This window comes from Neophocaena asiaeorientalis, unplaced genomic scaffold (genome assembly GCF_003031525.2).
Source record: "Neophocaena asiaeorientalis asiaeorientalis breed wild unplaced genomic scaffold, Neophocaena_asiaeorientalis_V1.1 scaffold226, whole genome shotgun sequence".
Lineage (NCBI taxonomy): Eukaryota > Metazoa > Chordata > Mammalia > Artiodactyla > Phocoenidae > Neophocaena > Neophocaena asiaeorientalis.
The window spans coordinates 4,885,725-4,907,390 of record NW_020173037.1 but is presented as its reverse complement, the minus strand read 5'-3'; the positions used below and the strand labels follow the sequence as shown (position 1 = coordinate 4,907,390).

Genomic DNA, 21,666 nt, shown 5'->3' with positions numbered 1-21,666 from the left:
CACACACACACACAAACACGTGCGTACACACACACACACAAACACGTGCGTACACACACACACACACTTCTCCACTCTTGCATATGTTATGCACTGTTACCATGGTCCAGAGTAAGGGACTTTGATCTCAGTGGGGCTGCAGGCATTTTCCATCTCACTGGTGGGTGTAATGAAATGTCCCAGGTTCCATTTTTATACAATGACTGGGAAGCTTGCTCAGTCATACACCTCTGCTGACTTCGCTTTCTTTTCAATCGGTGTGCTATAGAAGCTGAATTGGTTTAATCTTCAGGTGAGAGCTCATTTATCTGCCTGAGACCTACTGGGAGGGTTGGCTGTAAATTACATAAAAATCACTGAACAGATCTTCAAGCTGCTGTTTGTGCGGTGCACTTACCAGGCCGCTAACCACTCAAACCACTGGAACTGGCTTTCTGGTAAGGAAAAGTAAAATCAGATCCCAAGGCCTGGAGTGTTCATGACTTAGACAATATTCCATCAGCCTCTGTAAGTTTGCTCTGAAAAAGAGTCTTATGGGGTTTGCAAGTGAAAGGACGGGTCGCATCTCTCACTTTAAATCCAAAGCTAGAAATGATTACACTTAGTGCAGAAGGCATGTCCAAGCTGAGATAGGCAGAAAGCTAGGACTCTTGTGCCAAACACTTAGCCAAGAGATGAGTGCAAAGGGAGAGCTCTTGAAGGAAATTAAAAGTGTTGCTCCAGTGAACACAGGAACGGTAAGAGAGCAAAACAGCCTTATTGCAGATATGAAGAAAGTTTTAGGGGTCCGGGTAGAAAATCAAACCAGCCACAACATTCCCTTAAGCTAAAGCCTAATCCAGAGCAAGGGCCTAACTCTCTTCAATTCTATGAAGGCTGAGAGAGGAGAAGAAGCTGCAGGGAAAAAAAAGATTGAAGCCAGCAGAGACTGGTTTATGAGGTTTAAGGAAAGAAGCCGTCTCATAACATCAAAGTGCAAGGTGAAGCAGCAAATGCTACAGCAAGTCATCCAGAAGATCTAGCTACGATAATGAAAGGAGTTACACTAAACAACAGATTTTCATTGTAGATGAAACAGCGTTAGATTGGAGGAAGGTGCCATTTAGACCTTTCCTAGCTAGAGGGGAGAAGTCAATGCCTGGCTTCAAAGCTTCAAAGGACAGGCTGACTCTTTTGTTAGGGGTTAATGCAGCTGGTGACTTTAAGCTGAAGCCAAGACTCATTTACCATTTTGAAAATCCTAGGGCCCTTAAGAGTTATGCTAAGTCTACTCGGCCTGTGCTCTACAAATGGGAAAACAAAGCCTGGATGACAGCATATCTGTTTATGGCTTACTGAATATCTTCACTGTTAAGACCTACTACTTAGAAAAAAAAAGATTCTTTTCTATATATTACTGTTGATTGATAATGTACCTGGTCAACCAAGAGCCCTGATGAATACGTGCAATGAGATTGATATTCTTTTTACTTCTGCTAACACAAATGTCCGTTCTGCAGCCCATGGATCAAAGAGTAATTTCAACTTTCAAGTCTTATTATTTAGGAAATACATTTCGTAAGGTTATAGCTGCCATAGACAGTGATTCCTCCGGTGGATCTGGGCAAAGTCATTTGAAAACATTCTGGAAGGGATTCACCATTCTAGACTGGATTACGACATTCATGATTTGCAGGAAAAAGTCAAAATATCAACATTAACAGAAGTTTGGAAGAAGTTGATTCCAACCCTCATGGATGACTTTGAGGGGTTCAAGACTTCAGTGGAGGAAGGACTGCAGAGGTGGTGGAAATAGCAAGAGAACTAGAATTAGAAGTGGGGCCTGAATTACTATAATCTCAGAATAAAAGTTTAACAAATGAGGAGTTCATTTAATGAATGATGAGCAACGAATGTGGTTTCTTGAAGTGGAATCTACTCCTGGTGAAGGTGCTGTGAAGGTTGTTGGAATACAACCAGGGATTTAGAACATTACATACACTTAGTTGATAAAGCAGCACAGGGTTTGAGGGGTTGACTCCAATTTTGAAAGAAGGTCTACTGTGGGTAAAATTCTATCAAATAGCATGGCAGGCTACAGAAAAATCTTTCATGAAAGGAAGAGTCAATCATTGCAGCAAACTTCACTGTTGTCTTATTTTAAGAAATTGTCATGGCCGCCCCAACTTCTGCACCCACCATCCTGATCCGTCAGCAGCCATCAACATCGAGGCAAGACCCTCCACCAGCAAAATATTATGACTCGCTAAAGGCTCAGATGATCGTTAGCATTTTTTAGCAATAAAGTGTTTTTTTAATATTTAGTTATTTAATTATTTATTTGGTTGCACCAGGTCTTAGTTGTGGTATGCGAACTCTTAGTTGCGGCATGCACGTGGGATCTAGTTCCCTGACCAGGGATTGAATCAGGCCCCCTGCGTCGGGAGCGTGGAGTCTTAACCACTGCACCACCAGGGAAGTCCCAAGTATTTTCTAATTAAGGTATGTACATTGTTTTTTTAGACATAATTCTATTGCATACTTGATAGGCTACAGTATAGTATAGACATAACTTTTATATGTTGTATGAAACCAAAAATTTGTGTGAGTTGGTGTGGCCTTGCTGGTTCTCACTATTTAATGTTTATTTGACTCCTTCTACTTTATTTGAGTTTATTATTTTCTTTTCTTTTCCTTTCTTTTTTTTTTTTTTTCCTTTCTTTTCTTCAAGCCTCTGGAGTTCCCTGGCGGTCCAGTGGTTAGCACTTGGCATTCTCACTGCCCAGGAGCCCATGTTCACTCCCTGGTCTGGGAACTAAGACCTGCAAGCCACGAGGCATGGCCAAAAACGAATAATCATAATAAAATGAAATTCAAGCCTATAAATTTCCCTTTAAATATAAATTTTCTGCATTTTGCACCTTTACGAAGTATTTCTTTTAAGGTTCAGTTTACAGTTTTGGACTTCAATTACAGTTTCTTCTTTCAATTACAATTATATTGATTTATGTTTTTTGAATTTCAAAATGTATGCAGTTTTCCACTTACCTTTTGGTTCTTGAGCAATCATTTAAATTTCTCTGTAGTAAAAGACCACAAAGTATGGCACTGATTTTTTTAAAAATCTGCTGTGATTTGCTTCACAGACTCATTATATTGTCATTTTTACTTAATGTTTGTGTGTTCTTGAGAAGGGTGTGTGTTCTCGTATTATTAGGCTCATGGTCCTGTATGTGTAAGAAATTGTGTATTGTAGCATATCAACAGCCATGGCTGAGCATTCTGATCTGCTATTTCCTGGAATAGCTGTCTCAGAAATGAAACTCATTCCCCCATGCAGCAAAAAAAATGCAGTGAAGTTAGTAGAAAAAACCAGTAATCCCTAAATTTCAATTTGTTTCAGTTTCCATAGTGTTAAAAACACAAGATCTGGGGAAATGATGCCCATCACCATCATTATCATTAAATTATGTTTATAAATCCAAAGTCTAAGGTGGAGTGGAATAGAGCTGGAGTAGGGGAATATGGAGACAAAGAAGGAGCTGGTTTCTTCACTTCAGGACCTTCAGGATGAGGGATGAAAAGAAAGGGTTCCCTGCTTCTTTGGGATAAAGAAATACTGATATGTGAACAGTAGCTGCTGGTATAGATATGAAACTATTAACTCGAGGTGTACAGTAACTTCTCCTCTAAAGAGGACTAAATTTCTTTTTCTTCTTCACTAGTAGGTAAGCAATAGCTTATAGTGACATGTGAACGTCCCATATATGGACCTTATGCTGTTTAGCGTGAGGTAACTTTTATAGGCATGTCATTTCAAAACATCTGTCCTAGAATCTTTGTTTATCATTAAGTAAAACTTTGAGTAAAGGTAAACCTCAGAATTCATAGGCTACTTGGCCAGCTTTGTGTTACATGATTTCTCCTCTTTGGGGCGTTTGTATGTATTACCTCTTTTATCCTCCTGGGTTCTCTGGGAAGGAGGTATATAGACAATTAGTATTTATTAACTCTGCTTATTAAATGTGCAAATCAGGGCATAAGAACATTAAACTCTAGGCAAGTAAAATGGTGAATCTTTGCCTAGAAACCCTGCTCTCTAACTCTGACCCAGGGTCCCTTCTATTAACCTCCAGAGCAATTTTATGTAAATAATCCATTTAGGCTTCAATGACTCCATAGACCATCTTTGAATGACTCAATGGTTTTCTTTGGTATCTTGAGGATGACTAGAAGTTTCATCCCCAAATATTTCTAATTCTAAGCCAACCGGAGTGAGCTATTTCAGAATGTCTATAAATGTTTGTAATTTTCCAAACCCAAAATATTACTTGGAATCTTAGCATCTAACCGTAACTCAGATATGGATTAAACTTCAAGTTATGCATTTCAAGAAAGACAGATTATTATAATTGTCTTCTAACACTTAAAATAGTTTCCTTATTTGCTGTTTGTTTTTAAATAGATTAGTTGCGGGAGAAGTGTACCTGGGAATTAAATTATTGGACTGGCGAACCTGGTCATTGTAATTAAAATGCCTAAAGGATAAAGTGGGTGCCTTAAAAAGAAAGTAGAAGAGAAATGGGAGCCTGTAAGGTGAGTTCCTGTTTTTGCCGTTATTACTCAGCCACAAGTTTCCTGAGATGCCTACAATTCATTGCTAATGCAGGTATGGAATGACATGTACAGAGCAGGGAGGTAAGTAGGAATGTGGCATTAATTAGAAATTTGGATCCAATAATAAGCAAGTGAACTCCAGCTAAAAAAAAAAGGAGTGTTCTGTTAATATGGCAGTCCAATGCATGTGTCTAAACTGATCAAGTTTACCACGTGACTGCCTAATATATTCGTGTTGTATTGGACGCACATAGAAAGAATAAATTAACAGTTTGAGTTTAGGGGAAAAAGACAAGAGTGCTCGTGAAACAGGACTTACCGGTGTGGAGACTGACGCCTTGTCTTCTGTTTCTCTTCATCAGTTTTCTGTTGACCATCTGTATAGAAGCAAAAATCCCATTTAGGTTCTCCAAACTACAACATGATAAGCTTGTAAAATTTGTAAAATTGTAAAATTTTGTGAAAATGTGCTTATGTTTCTTTCATTATGGTATCTTATAGGGAAAATTTTGTGTTTTCCCCTTTCTCCCTCTCCTGGGCATAAAATTTCACATTCTCTTTTAAAAGCCAAACCGTCTGCACTCTCCATCCGTGTAATCCTGTTGAAACTGACAGCACCACACCCCAGGTCCACACACAGTTGAGGATCTAAGCTTGGCCAATAGTGATTGAATCAGATAATATATGTAGTAATTGGGTCTCCAGTAATTGAATCAGGGGTAGTTATATGACCTGAGCTGGGCTTATCAGCATCGCCAGAATCTTGACTAGAGTCATCAGGAAAGAGACGCACATATTTATCTGGGGTTTAACAGGCGGCAAATACTAATACCACAGCTCTTGATGGCCCTCTCTGCCACTACGTAGAAAGCTGGCCTCATAATATACCCAACACTGTGGATGTAGGAACAAAAGATAGAAAAACTGTCATCTTGACAAGATGTCATGAGCTCCAGTTCAAACCATGCCTGAAGCCATCAGATCCCCCTTTTTCTTTTCAGTTATCTGAGTCAAGAAATTCCCTTTTTCTTAAAGAAATTTCATTGGATGGCATTTCTGTTACTTGCTACTGAATGTCTTCAGAAATTCCAGAGTAATAGGGTTAGGGTATCTCAAGAGACAGACTCAAATACATGGAATTGGCTGAGTCAAAACAGGATGTGGGTTAGTGATGGTCCCCTAAACCTCAAATGGAAAGAGCACAGCCTTGGAGCATTTCTTAACATCTTTGGATCGTTTTGGAAAAGTAGGTCTTCATTTTGATTAATTTCATAGGCGTGACTTTCTGGTATATTTTTGACTGTAAGGAACTATTCTGCTTCTTATTCCCTTCTTCTCTTTGAATTACTCTGGATTGGATCTCACCTTGATACTCACTTGTTGATGATTTTTATGTTAAACTAGTTTTCCTGGACTTTTAGAATGTGCCATCGTGTACACTCGTGTATCTTTGAGTGGAAACAGAGCCTTCTGTTAGTTGACAAGATCCGAAGCCGCTAGATTATTTGACATTAACATTTTTGCTTTCTTCTATCACACAAAACGCCCACTTCTTGAAAAACTGGCAAATCTATCCATTTACCTTTTTAGACAGAGGTTTTGCCGGATTAGGAATGCTCCAATAGCCACAGAATACCCACTGATTCTCATATTACAAACGAGGAGTGGTTTGTTTCACTCTACAGTGTAGCCTCCTGCTTCAGAGGACTCTCTTCTGCAGGCTCTGCGTTCTTCCTGCTTTAACTTCCAGTCACTGATTCTCCATAACCTGGGTTCACTTTCATGGATAAGAGGGATAGAGCTGGGGCTTCCCTGGTGGCGCATTGGTTGGGAGTCCGCCTGCCGATGCAGGGGACGCGGGTTCGTGCCCCGGTCCGGGAGGATCCCGTGGGCCGTGACCGCTGGACCTGCGCGTCCGGAGCCTGTGCTCCGTGGCGGGAGAGGCCGCAGCAGTGAGAGGCCGGCATACCGCAAAAAATAAAAAATAAAAGAAAAAGAAAACAGGGATAGAGCTACCTTTATTCTTCCATCTCCAGTAGGATGGCTGCCTGTGTCCTTGAGAAGAAAAGATTTCTGAAGTTATCTTGGCTTGATAATGATGCATAATTTAACACTTATTAAGTTCATAATAGAGTCGCTTCGAATTATTATTTAGAAATTCACATCAGGAAAATAATCTTTTCCTTCTAAGATTAATGAATACAATTTGATAAACACAGTGTTCCACAATCTTATTTAGAAAACATTTACGGTAATCTTTCAAATTGAGGTTTCCTGAAGCAATTTATACACACCTAACTGATGGCTTATTAAATTAATTTAATAATACCCTGGAACAATTTATACAAAGTTTATCTAAAAGTGGTAATTAAATGTTTAAAATTCACTACACGTAGACGTATAGTTTACACAGATTGTTTTAAACCCTAAACTTTCCTTTCAAAATCAGTCACTGCTTAACCTCCATTTAATAATTGCACAATATCAAGTGTTTTATTTTCAAATTACAGTAATTTATTTTGAATTAAATAAGATGCAATATTTATGCACACGTTTTATTTTAAAATCCTCAGGAAACTAAGTATGAAAACTAATTTAACATACTTAGATTACTGAGAATTTTTCATAAATAAACAAGTATACTAAACATATATAGCATTATATATTATTATAGCCGTAATAGCTACACCTGTTCAAAGAATGAATGAACAAAGTATCCGTCTATGATCTTTGTTTACCTTGGACTTTCAGATCATCAGGAACTAATGTCCTGTACTTGATGCAACAACAAAATCTCAATTAGCTAGTAGGCTCACGTCTCTCTAGTTAAGTGAATATTTTGTTTTAATCCAATTTAACATGAAAATATTTGTGTTTCAAATGTGGTCTAAAAATATTTTAACAATGTACATATTGATCTTTACTCTTGCATTAATTAATAGCATATGGGGTAACAGTATGGTGAGATATAGATGCAAATATGTATGTAGATGGAGATAGAGATGGAGATGGAGGAGGTGGAGGTGGAGATATCTCCTGAGTCGTAGCCTGATGGCTGGCACATCGTCTTTGTCCTCCACCCCCGGCTCCTGTCCATCTTTGCCGTCTGTTTAATCTGACTTACAAGCAAGAAAGGGACCCAGCCACACAAAGAATCTAGGAAGGGATTCTAGGCAATGGAATCAACAAATGCAACAGATCAAGGGTGAAAAAGGCCTTTTGTTTGAGAAGCTGATTGGAGGCTGGTGTAAGCAAAGGTGAAGGATGTGAGAGAGCACGGACAGGTAAGTAAAAGCCAAATCGTACAGGGCGTTGTAGTCCACGAAAATGTTTGGATTTTTCCGAGGAGTAATGGAAATCTACCAAAAGGTTTTAGAAGCAGGAGAAACATGATCTGATTCACTCTTCTTTTTAAAGTGGTGCTGCGTGACGATGGCTTTGGGGAAGTGAGAGGGAAGCAGGAAGGGTCAGGAGTAGCGTCCAGGTGAACAGCCACCAACCTGGGTGAGGAGGTGTCTGTGCCACCAAGGGAAGCAGACAGTGTGAGATATTTGCTGCTGCTTGGCTGTGATGGAGGAACAGCAAGGAGGCAGAAAGAGGAATCAAAGACAACTTGGAGATTTCGGGCTGGAAAAACCTGACAGATGGTGTTGTTTCCTGATATGATGGCAGCCAACCTGAGGGGAGCAAATAGGGTGATGGAGAACTTAAAAGTTACATTTAGTCTAATCCGTCTGTAAGGCATTGAACGTCAGATAGTCAATTGGCTGTGAGTATCTAAAACAGGTATATTGGAAAGGACATTAATGTAATTTAGAAAAACTGTTTTAGCCCTATAATAGAATATATATATAATATATATACTTTAATTACTTATATTGTAGGTAAGTGATATGTTCGCTTTCTTTTAAAGACATTCGAGTCCCCTGATAAATTGTCAGGTGTAATTTACGTAAAGAATAAAAAGTACAAAGTCTAATCTAGGATTTCAAAATAATTTTGTGAAGCAAAATCCTTCATTTAATCTTAATCACATGAAGGAATCACTAACATAATTTGAGGTAACAGGAGTTTTTAGATGGAGATAAAAAGGAAGATAGTGCATTTCACTGGATCTAACCAGCTAGAACAGGTTAGGATTTTAATTGTATTCTTTGTCATTTTGTCTGTTATCTACCATTCCTGATATCTTGAAATAACTCAGGGAAGAAATGAGACAACTTTCTTTGGTACTGTTATAAATTATAGCTGTTTTGCAAGAAACATTCATTTCTGACAGCTGTTCATTTTTCTGGAAGATCCTTTGACTTGAAAAAAAAATCTACACAGTATTTACTTTTGTTTTAGGGAGAATTAAATACGACAATAAACATTAAAAGTTTTCATGACTGGACCTTGTTTGAATAATTAAATGAAAATTTCATTCTGAAATATTAATTGGTAAGTCAGGAACCAAAGACAGATGAATTAGATGCAATCGGTTTTGTTCAGTGATGACTTTAAGATCGTCAGTGTCCTTTGATTTCTTGACAGTTTAATTTTATGCTAACATCAAATTATCAGAAAGTACAATGATGAAAAGGTGTCTGCTATACTTGAAGGAGGTGGTGACAAATCCTTAAAAATTTTCAAGCTCATTCAAATAAGCATGAAGCTAAACATTACAGAAGGAGGGAAGTCAATTAATTTTCTCTGGAAAAATAATGCTGCAAGAGTAATTACCTTCGCTAATAAGAAGTAAAATTCACATCTTTAGTAAGAGAGAAACTTGTATTGCATAAAGACAAAGCAGTTGCACCAAACAGTTACACAAAACAGACTGATAGAATATATATTAGATATATATTAGATATAATATGTATATATGCATACATACATCTGTATATGAATATATATACATATATGCATATGATTAGTTATATATATGTATTCATTCAAGAAACTTATTCAAGAAAGGTACTGAGGGCCGTGGCGGGGGCGCAGTGGTTGGGAGTCCGCCTGCCGACACAGGGGACACGGGTTCGTGCCCGGGTCTGGGAAGATCCCACATGCCGCGGAGCGGCTGGGCCCGTGAGCCATGTCCGCTGAGCCTGCGCGTCCGGAGCCTGTGCTCCGCAACGGGAGAGGCCATGACAGCGAGAGGCCCGCGTACCGCAAAAAAACAAAAAAAAGAAAGGTATTGAGGGTTCCTACGTGCCAGGCACATAGGTAGACCATGAATACAGTGATTTTTTTAAAAAGAAAGAAAAACCCAATCCCTGCCCTCAGGGAGATGAAACTCTAGTGGATGAAGGTAGACACAATAAATAACCATCATACAATATGATAAGGGAGTGAGAAATAAAAAAGTTGGAGGGGACCAGAGAATGACAAAGGTTACCTGCTTCAGTCTGAAGCAGTCCCGAATCAGAGAAAGGGCTGATTTTCACAGACTAAGCTCACCAAGTTGTCAGACCTTCTCTGCCACATAAAAACTATTGTCCCACGTGCACGCTGAAAGAAACTAAATGGAATACTACACACACACACACACACACACACACACACACACACACACACCACACCACATTCTGATCTTACCAGATGTATACATAAGAAATATGGAAGAAAAACAAATTCCACATAATGAAAAGCTTCAACTAAATGTGACAGTTTAAAGCCCACTTCAGAGTGAGATGGACAGAGAGATAATACAGGATGCTCGTTACATTGATACTTTTCCCTCTGGGGCACAGGACAGCTGAGGTCTATGAGGTACCAAATTTCAGGTACACAGTGAATTCTAAGGTGGTGACAATGAGCGTGGCATCTTTAGGAATTCACAGGACTTTGGTAAACATGTGGGAATGGATTCCTTTTTATTAATCCCTTTTTTATATCAACTTTATTGAGGTATAATTTATATACAATAAACACACGAGTTTTGAGAAATGCGTACATCGCGAAACCACTGCCCAAATCAGACACAGGACATTTCCGTCACCCCAAACCTTATCTCCTGCCCCTTTGCAGTCTGGCCTTCCCTTAGTCCCTGGCACTAGGCCACCACTTTTCTGCTTTTTGTCACTGTAAATTAGTTTTCATTTTCTAGAATTTTATGTAAGTGGAATCATACAGTATGTTCTATTTTGTATCTGCTGCTTTCACTCAGCATAAAGATTTCAAGATTTCTCCATGTAATTTATTTCTCTTTATCGCTGATTCATATTCTATTGTATGGAGATACCACCTTTGTTTATCCAGGCACCTGCTGATGGACTTTCGGATTGTTTGCAGTTTGGGGATATTAGATTAAGAAAGCTGCGAGAAACATTTGTATGCAAGTCTTTGCGTGGACCGATATTCTTATTTCTCTTGAGAAAATACACAGTAAATACAAGAAAAGGCTGGGTCACTTCATAGGCATATGTTTTGTTTGGGTTTTTTTTTTGCGGTACGCGGGCCTCTCACCGTTGTGGCCTCTCCCGTTGCGGAGCACAGGCTCCGGACGCGCAGGCTCAGCGGCCATGGCTCACGGGCCCAGCCGCTCCGCGGCATGTGGGATCCTCCCGGACCGGGGCACAAACCCGTGTCCCCTGCATCGGCAGGCGGACTCTCAACCACTGCGCCACCAGGGAAGCCCGCATATGTTTAACTTTCTATGAAAGTGCCAAATTATTTTCCAAGTGCAGCCTTTTTCATTCCCACCATTGTCCAAGAGTCACAGTTGTACCGCATCGTCACTAACGTTTGGTGCTGTCGCTTTTTTGGTTTTTATCACTTCTAATGTGTATGTAGTGGTATCTCATTTATATTTCCCTGATAAGCAATATGTTCACATTTTTTCATGAGCTCTCTCCTTCTGTAAAAGGTATGTTCAAATGGTTTTACACTTCTTAGAAGGTTGTTGAACTTCTTGAGTTTTACCGGTTTTGTATATATTTTAGAGGCAAGTTCTTTGTTAGATACACGTATGTGAGTATTTTCTCTCATCCTGTGTCTTGCTTTTTCCTTTTCTTAAAAGTGTTTTTGATTTTGATAAGATCAAGTTTGTCGATTTTTCTTTAGGGGTTCATGCTTTGCGTATCTTAAGAAATACTCACCTATCAGGTTTCAAATATTACGATTTCTTCGAGTTTTACAGTTTTAGCTTTTACACGTAGGTCTACAAGGCATTTTGAGTTGATTTTGGAGTGTGGGATAAGGTAAGGATAGATATTCATTTTTCTTTCATATGGATATACAGCTGTTCCAGTACTATTTATTTTTCCCATTGAACTGAATTGGCAAATTTGTCAAAAATCATTCAACCATATACGTGTAGGTCTATCTCTGAACTCCATTTAATTAATCTATGTTGATCCTTTCACTGTTACCATACTATTCTGACGACAGTAGATCCCTCAACTCCAGTCAAGCCTTCAGATGGCTGAAGCCCTGGCCAGCATCTTTATTACCTCATGAGAGATTCTGGGCAACAACTGCCTAGCTAAACCCCTCCCAAATTCCTTACCTGTGGATATGGGTGATTATGGTAGTAAGGACTACTTAGAAGCCCCTGGAACTGACTCTACCTACCTAAATAAACCAAAAGTGATTCCACATTCCAAAAAGGATTGAGGAGATTAGTGCCACCATCAAGGACTTCAAGATACAAGAGTAATGATTCTTACCATTCAGCTCACCTACTGGGCCTGGGAAGATGAAACTGAACAAATGATAGTGGTTACCATAAACCTAATCAGCTAATGACTCTAATTTCAGATGCTTTTCCAAATGTGATTCCCACGCTGAAGCAAGTCAACACCACCTCTGGCAACCGGTATGCAGCTATTTTGCTCCAACAAATATAGGAGGTTCCCCCAGGGTACCTTTAATATTCCCGTATCCTATGATTTAAGCCCATTAAAAGCTACATCAGTCCAATACAGGAGGGACTATTAATGGTCCAGACACATCAGGAAGAAGTTCTGAGTTACCCCACAGGCATGAAACCAGAGCTTGCTAAAAACGAAGGAGGTATGGATTGGGTAGTTGAAGAAGGCCATTGTAAGTACCAGCTATGACCACATGACCAGGTGCAGAACTGAGAATGTTAACAGTTACAAGCATTTTCTTATTTTAGTATTAATTGGCTTGTAGATATTAACAAAATTTTTTCATCTTCTCTCCTATTTCCCTACTACCGATGATAAGTTGTATTAAAAGTAGTTAGACTTTATACCTCAGTGTTACTGGACATCAAAGAGGGTGACTCAGAAGAATGAGCGTCACCCAAAGGGGCACTGTATCCTCTCTTGAGGGGGAGAGGCAGCATATTCTCTATTACACGTGAGATAGTCGTAGTAGGTTAGGTGGAAGTATGACTTTACTATTTGGATTTTAAGTGTGGTTAAAGACTGTATAAGGGTGCCAGGTTGACAAGGGGTGGACCGTGGTGGCTTTGCAATACGTCAACTCAACTCGACTTTCTTTCCCAGAATTCCCTTCCCAGTACCTTCCCCATTAGGGTGGAATAAGAGAGACATTGTGTGCATGATTTGGAAGATGGAAGGGAAGCAGCAGCCACGTGCACCAGGTGCTTTTGCCGCTCACATGCTCTCACCTCATTGGAACGGCAGCATCCGGGTGTACACTATCTCCACCTTGCCCTGGGGCCTCCCTCAGCTTCTCCAAGTCCTGGTCCAGCACATGATTTATTTCCGTACGAAAGAGCACCATCTTCTCCAGCAGGAAATCTACAATACGGAAGTCAGAGGTGTTGAGAGACCAACCCAGGTTCCAGTCCATCCTCACAGGCTCAACATTACCTTCAATCAGGCCAATGCACTTTGATATTGGATTTTCTGAACTTGTCACTTGTTGATAAATGTCAACAGCTAAGGTAATATTTTTAGATGTAGGATTGCAAATCCTGAGACGTGGACCCATGTTATGCCAGGTCTTTTCTTCTTTGTGCCTAAAGGAGTTTCATGTTCCCGCTAATTCTAAGGAGTATACCACACACAGATGCAAACCTGCATATGGGAGTGTGTCTGGCCTTGTAACCTTCTTTTGGATATGCAGACACATTGATATGCCACTGATATCCAACTGCCGCCGTCCCATGTAGCTCAGACAGCAGCCAGGAAAAGCCATATGCATTTGCGGAGCTTTTAACACCATCAGTTAAAAACAGACTGGCGTATTATTGATTGTGGACTCTGCAGGCTTTCTGTGGTGAGCGGCATGCACCATGCTACTTGTATTTCTCCCCACTAATTTTCTTCCCTGGTGCTGAGGAATAAAACACCCGCTGGAGTTAAGGAGAGGAGAGGTCGGAACAAGTTTATTACCCAGATGCTGAGGCCCAAGAAGCAGAGTCATCAGACAACCCTGAGTCTTTTGCGAAACCATCTTAGAGATATTTCTTCTGTACCACAGGGTGGTTTCAATGAGCTGCGTATGGTACTTTTAAGAACTGCGTTGACTGACGCTGCCCTTGTATAACACATATTAAATAAACTCTATAAAGATAAATGTAAGCATGCTTCAAATGAGCGTTTAGTTACCAAAAATCATCTAGGTGTTGCTATTTAATTGTATAATTATATTGCTGCTAATCTTTAAAAGTCATGAGTATCGGGTGATGTATGCAAAAATTTTCAGTTATAAGATGTGTAAGTTCTGAGGATCTAATGTACAGCATGGCGACTGTGGTTAATAATAGGGTATTGAATACTTGAAAGTTGCGGAGAGTAGGCCTTAACTATTCTCATCGTGAAAAAAAAGCGGTTATATGGGGTGAGAGATGTGTTAATTATCTTGATCTTGGTAATGATTCCACAGTGTATATGTATATCAAAGCATCACGTTGTACTGAATATATTCTCTAAAGGAAAAGGAACAATGGGATATCAGTATGTGAATAAGAAAAGGACACAGACACACGCAACATTGCACCCACTTAAGTTGCTTCATATAACTTTATGCTTCTTAGTCATTCAGGTGGTTCCCATACATGTGCTATGAGTGTATACACCTCACTCCTACCACTCCATTTCCATAGAGACTATCTGGCAAGGAATTTTTGAATCTCTCCTATCTGAACTTTTTACTATTTATCACTGCTTACTTCTCAAAATAATTAAACCTCTAATTCCGAGATGCAGAGTTGCATGATTCGCTTTCCTCTCTCTGAAACTTCTCTCTCTCCTGTGTTACGTCCCCACGGGCTCACCTCACACTGCCCACCCAGGGTCCCAGGGCTCACTCTGCTCAGATGCTTTGAGAATAGATGCTATCCACCTCCGTAGGTCAACTACTATTGGCATTCAAATAAAATACTTCGTCACTCTTCCCCTAAACATTTTCTCCCTGGACTTATTTAACATACTTCTCTGTTATTCAAAGAAAATATCTGCACCATCCAACTTTTGGAAGACCCACCATGAACAGTTTCTAGCCACCTTCACATTTGAAATATTTATGGCTTATCAAGAGGTTCACATACGTACTTATGAAGTGACCTTCAAACTAACCAAAATATAAACTTTTAAATCCGTCCTCTAAAGATGATCATTTTATGCTGCCCTTACATAGACCTCTCTTCTTCTCGACCAATTCCTTCTAGTCTTCCCACTTTATCAAAACCAAAGCCAACTCACAATTCACAAATTATTTTTGCTCTTTAGGGGATAGTAAATCCTAAGCTCTCTGAATACTTATTTTCTACTTTTGTTTTACCTGCAGTTATCCACCCCCAGAATAATGCCAGCCTCAAGATAAATTTATGAGGCTAGAAGTCAAGATAGTGTATATGGTGGGTGGGATTAGTGGCTAGACAGGGGCTGAGGGTGGGACTCTGGGATGCGGTTATGTTCAGTTTCTTGATATGGTTGCCAACTGGATGGGTATTTTCTGTTTGTGAAATTTATCAAGATGTTTGGCCATAATTGATTAATGTTTCCGTACATTTAAAACACTTACAAAAGAAAGTCAGTCTACTGAAATCAGCCCCAAATCTGTGTTTACTCTGTTTCTCCTCTCAGCCTGTTTTTCCATTCTACTCACAAACGTAACAAATAACAAACACACTGAGTTCATTTAAAAAGATCTAATTAAAGGCAATGATGACTTTTATCATTGATTTATTCTATCTCTACCATCACAGTTATGTTTCTAGCCAGGTAGACAATATTAATATTCTTTAGACAAATGTAATTTATCCTCGAACTCTTCCCATTGATCAACTTCCCCACATGCTACCATGTCACAGGTCTAGTTAGATGGTGTTCAGAAAGCATCTGCTGGGGCTACACTTGAATTTGTGTTGTGGATAACAGACAGCAGAGCACAGAAGCACCATGCTGGAGTGTAGTAATGACTCTGTAATTAATACAATTCAAAGAACTCACGTGGGAAGTGTCACGTCCTTCCTGACTAACATGATTAATAGACCTCAGCTACCAGAGCCTGCCCATCCTGGTGTTTCTTCACATTGGAAAGAAACGGAAATGTAATTCAAGATTTTATAAACCTATATGTATTTGCTATGCCTCTTACGCACACACAGACACACGTACCACACGTACACACACCGTATACACACACACACACATACACTGTGTGTCTTTTTTGGAAAAAGCCACTATATTGCAAGTAGCTGGGGCAATCCATGTGAAGAGTAGACAACAATGGATAAAAGAATTAAAATGAGTAAACTATTCAGTCCTAAATAACTACTTTTGGCATGGCATATTCAATACACTTTCAAATGTATTCAGATTAAGAGGAAATATCCAGGCCAAGTCTAGCATTGCCCAAAGAATCAGTCAAAATAGAACATATGAGCAGTAAGAAAGGATCCCATCATATGTTTCTCCCACAGTATAGATGGACTCGATTCAATAAAAAAAAATAGCATTTATTATTTACTGTGGGCCAGGCCCTGTGCTAGGCCCACCCAAGAGAAACCAACAGGAGCAAGACACAGTCCACGTCCTTAAGGACGTGGCAAAAGATGTGATTAAATCAAGGGTGTTGAGAGGAGATTGTCCTGGGCTATCCAGGTTGGTCCCAAATGCAATCACGTGTATATTTAGAAGACATGCACATGGAGGAGAAGACACCTAGAGAAGGCAACATGAAGACAGAACAAAGAGATGAAGCCACAAGCCAGGGAACCCTGACGGCCCATGGAAGTGGGAAGAGGCAAGAAACGAGCCCTCCCCAGAGCCTGCAAGGGGCGTCTGGTCCTGCCAACACCTTCATTTTAGCTCAAGGAAACTGACTTCAGGCTCAGGCTTCCTGATCTGTCAGAGAATAGATTTCTGTTGTTTAAAGCCACCCAGTTGTGGTCATTTGATACAGTAGAGACAGAGAACTAATACTCTGGATTAGATAAAATGTGATGTTAAATATTTAGCTACTTGGTTGAAATCCACTTCATTTAAACCTCTTCCATGTGTGCAATGGCAAAAAATAGTATTAAATACAATTTTACATCATTACTGTGAAATGTGAAGCAAAGCTGCAACCAAGGACCATCACTGGTGGAATCAATTTTTCTTTGCTCTTGGATAACTGCATATTATTAACAGACATAAAACTAAGGAAACGCATTCTAATATGATACGTATGAGAAAACAAATTGGAATGAAAGGTTTCTCTGAAGAAGGCTTTATACTGAGGTCAATTAATATTTAATATCACTTAATCTGAAAATAATATGTATCACATTGTTTTTTAAAATAATGACACAAAGTTTTGGTAACATGCATCACTCAGGGATACCTTTAATGATAAAATGATAGAGGTAAGACAACTAAGATATATCCTCCATTTCCTTAACTAGTAGCTTATAGATGAACAGGATTTTGTCAAGCAATAAAACTCTATGTCATTCACTAACTCATTCCATCCAATATATTAATTGCACTTATACCGTATGACCCCAATCCCAGAACTTTGGAGAGCTCCTAGAATATGGTCTTGTGACTCTTCTTTGAACATCTTTCAATCGCAAATACCTGTCTCCAGAGGCAGTTTATTTCTGCCCAGTTAATGTGATGTCTGGGACATTTTCACTTTCAAGTTCAACTGATAGTCGCAATCATGATTACAGCCATAGTTCTGATCACAATTTACTCAACATAAATGAAGGACATAAATGCCAAGAAGACAACCAAGAATTTATCAGACATTCTGCTACTTCTAGATGATACATAACTCTTGGTACTGGTTCATTTTATCTCTGCCAACTATGTAACTAATATTAGGATAGCACATCCACCCTGCCTGTAAGATGGGAGAATCTCTAAGTTGAAATGTCTACCTGAGTGAGGTCTTTGACATACCCCTCCTCAATAATCCTTGTCTCTTCTTTCCTCTGAGGCTTACTCAAATGCCAAACACTATGATCTTATCTTGGGAAGTATGGTCTTCCATCAGGGATGTGCCTTCCGGATTCTTAGATGGGAACAGATCAGGGTTATTACAGACTCACTCCCCAGCTCTGTGACCTTTGAAAACCTCCTCCTCTCGTCTTCACTTTCCTCATCTTTAAAATGCAAATTGTAATGCTTCCTGATTTCTTCCGAGAACTACTGAAGATGAAATGTGATGATAATGTATGTAAAAGATGTTTGAATATAAAAAGCTCTACCAGGGCTTCCCTGGTGGCGCAGTGGTTGAGAGTCCGCCTGCCGATGCAGGGGACACGGGTTCGTGCCCCGGTCCGGGAAGATCCCACATGCCGCAGAGCCATGGCCACTGAGCCTGCGCGTCCAGAGCCTGTGCTCCGCAACGGGAGAGGCCACAACAGTGAGAGGTCTGTGTACCGCAAAAAAAAAAAAAAGCTCTACCAACATAATCTACTGCTGTTTTCTTCCCTTATTAAGTATTCCCAGATTCTACTCAAGCAGCATCTCTAAGTCTCAATACACCTAAGCTATTATATTGAATTCTATGTGTTTATTACCCGTACTTTGTACATTGGTCTATAGATATCTAAGCTCAGTGAAGAGTCAATTCACTTTCTTCCTTGTTATTTTCCCTTTAAATTTACTAGAACTTCCTCTGCTATGATTGTTTTGTCTGTATCATTCATTTATTTTATTTTTCTTGGAATCAAACATTTATCACAAAATGAACACTTTCAATTTTTAAACATACAATCACTTTTCTTCATACTTAACTCAAAATTAGTAAACAGAATTTTATTCAAACTTTACAAATATCCTTTACATTTAGCCTGAGATTAAGCATGAGAAAGTTCAACCTGAAGTTAGACTTCGCTACCCAAACACTTCAGCATCTGAAAATAAAGCCGAGGATGAATGTTCATTTATCAAACATAATTTAAGCATTCCAATAAACTCTGACAATGAATAGTGACCCAAACCAAACTTTAACTTGCTCTGGTCTACATGATCTTCAGAGCCTAAAAGTACCTATTATTTCATAATGATTTTAAAAAGTCTTCAAATGACAAATTATGAAGGTGTGTCAAGATGTAGAATTTTAGTTCAACATTTCTATGGCTGCTGCTTTAGACTAATATTAAAAAATCAACTCCCCAATCCTTATTATTCAACATGTACTTAAAAACACGTAGCAGTATGGTATAGTTTATTTTTATAAATATTAGTACCTGTAATAAAATATAAAATACAGAGTCTCCCTTTTTCAAATATTAAGTGTCTGAACGCTTCATTCATCCTCTGATTTCAAACCCATACAATGCACTCATATGACATTGTAGATTTAGCACTGAGACAAAACGCTGTATGTCTGTTGGGGAAGGAGTGCTGTGGGAATACCAAAGTACTACATTATAGAAAGGAAACGCTGAAGCAAAAATACGTTCTGAATATATACTGTACATTATGTAAACAAACATTCATAATAAGAATCAACACAGGCCGAAATATTGTTTTCTAGGAAATCAGAGTCTTCTTTCTTTCAAATCACACACACTGAAGATGCTTTTTGTTAGGAAAAGAATAGAGCCTGTTCCTGTATTTGCTGATGTGCTTAAATATCTTGGAAACAAGTAGTTGTTGCATTCATTTGCTGACGGTTTGTCCTCTTACTTGGCTGGCTGGTGCAAACAGGAATATGGTACTATTTCAGTACCTGTTTTTCTTCCTTATTTATTTATTTTTGGCTGCATTGGGTCTTCGTTGCTGCGCGCGGGCTTTCTCTAGTTGCGGCGAGCAGGGACTACTCTTCGTTGCGGTGCGTGGGCTTCTCATTGCGGTGGCTTCTCTTGCTGCGGAGCACGGGCTCTAGGCACGCAGGCTTCAGTAGTTGCAGCACGCAGGCTCAGTAGTTGCAGCACGCGGGCTCAGTAGTTCTGGCGTACGGGCTTAGCTGCTCCGTAGCACGTGGAATCTTCCCCAAAGCTCGAACCCGTGTCCAGTGCATTGGCAGGCGGATTCTTAACCACTGTGCCACCCGGGAAGCCCCCTGAGTACCTGTTTTTCATGTAACACTAGCTACATAATATATACTTAATTCATTTTTATCAGTCCATATTAATAATATAAATAGATTAAACGAAGCAGTGAATTTCAAAATTTGTGCAGGGGAAACTAGTTGATAATTTGTTTCCGGTAAGGCTAGTAGCAAAACAATTACTACAAAGTCAGCCCAAGCTGGCAGTAAACCCCTGATTTAGCAAGCTGAATCAAAGTTTGAAGTTAGTTTATTTCCTATATGACCATGCAAATCTAGAATTTCCTATGTGAAAGAAAGTGCTGGCAGCATCAAAGTCCTGTAATAAGAGAATGAAGTACTGATTAGGTTTTCAGAATGCCAGAGATACTATATGAAGAAATTTGAATGTCTTAATGATGGCATCACAGCAATGGCCTCAGGATTTCCTTAACGAATCAGAAACTGAGAAACACAATTCGTTAGTCAATAAAGTTCTCAATCAAAAGCCTAAATGTGAAGCAAAAAATGATAAAGACACAAAATCAAAGATGCATTCTCTACTATGACCATCTGCAAGAATTTCAAGCTTTATGTCAACATGTGTACCACCAACAGCCCCTCTAACAGGAAAGAACTTATCATGACTGTCCATCCCTTTTCAGTTTCAAGTCTTTGAAGGAGTGCATTTCCAAATGCTTCTTGGTAGGCAGGGCTGAGCACATCCAGCAAGGAGCAGACTGTTTCATGGGAGGGAGTCTGTAAATGATCATCCACCTGGTCGAAAGCACAACCTACCACCCCGAGCCCTGCTTCAGTGAGCTCCAGACAGTATCTACTCCTTTCTCTTGTTTCCACAATGATATAGGCCACATCGTCTGCACAGCACAGTGTTTTTGAGACAAACATGGTGTTAACTGCAAAGAGAACATCCTTTACAACTCCTTCAGCTTCCAGCCTCATGTCTTTCATATCAGATCCTTCAAAAGCCATTAAGCTCTGCATCTTCTTCAAATCCTGACACACTGCTCAGCTCCATGGGATTACAGTCTGTTTCCATTCTGCAAAAATCTTTGACCTAAGCCCTTTGACCTCAAGTTCGGTGATCTTTTCAGTAGGTGGAGTGACTGCAGCTGCGTCCTCTTTCGGCTCTGAGAAGCATGTGATGCGGGAACACTACCATCTTATTCCTGCCACCTCAGGCACAAGTCTGCCGCACCCCGAGTCCTCCTCTGACTCCCTCCCCAGGCATTTATTTATTTTAATTCAAGGGATACAGATTTTTTGGACATCTGCAACTCTAACCAAGATAATAGCTACCTTGTACCAACGCAAATTCCTACGGAACAGATTCCGTTGAGATGCGTAAGTCTAATATGCATATTCTAAGTATAAGGTGTGGTCCGTGCCCTTAAGGAACATTCAGCCAAATAGAAAGACATGAGTCACTCCCTGAAAAAGAATAACTTTGTTAAACGTTTATTCTCAGCATTCTAAGAGGCATTCTGTTCCTTGCCTTTCCAAAATAGGTGGTTAGCCAATTCCGCGGGAGATGTTAGGAGGAAGAACCCCAAGTGTTAACCTGTTGACATTCTACAACAGTTCACAGCAGGGCCAGGACCTAGGGCCTTGGCCTCATTTTATTTAAATAGATTTTATTTTTTAGAGCTGCTT

The 21,666-nt window shown here is 39.6% G+C and overlaps 1 pseudogene; it reads right to left on the bottom strand.

Moving 5' to 3' along the window:
* Window positions 1-20,633: 20,633 nt before the first annotated feature.
* LOC112398225 (GSK3B-interacting protein pseudogene) lies at window positions 20,634-21,055 on the bottom strand (annotated as a pseudogene).
* Between the last annotated feature and the right edge of the window lie 611 nt (window positions 21,056-21,666).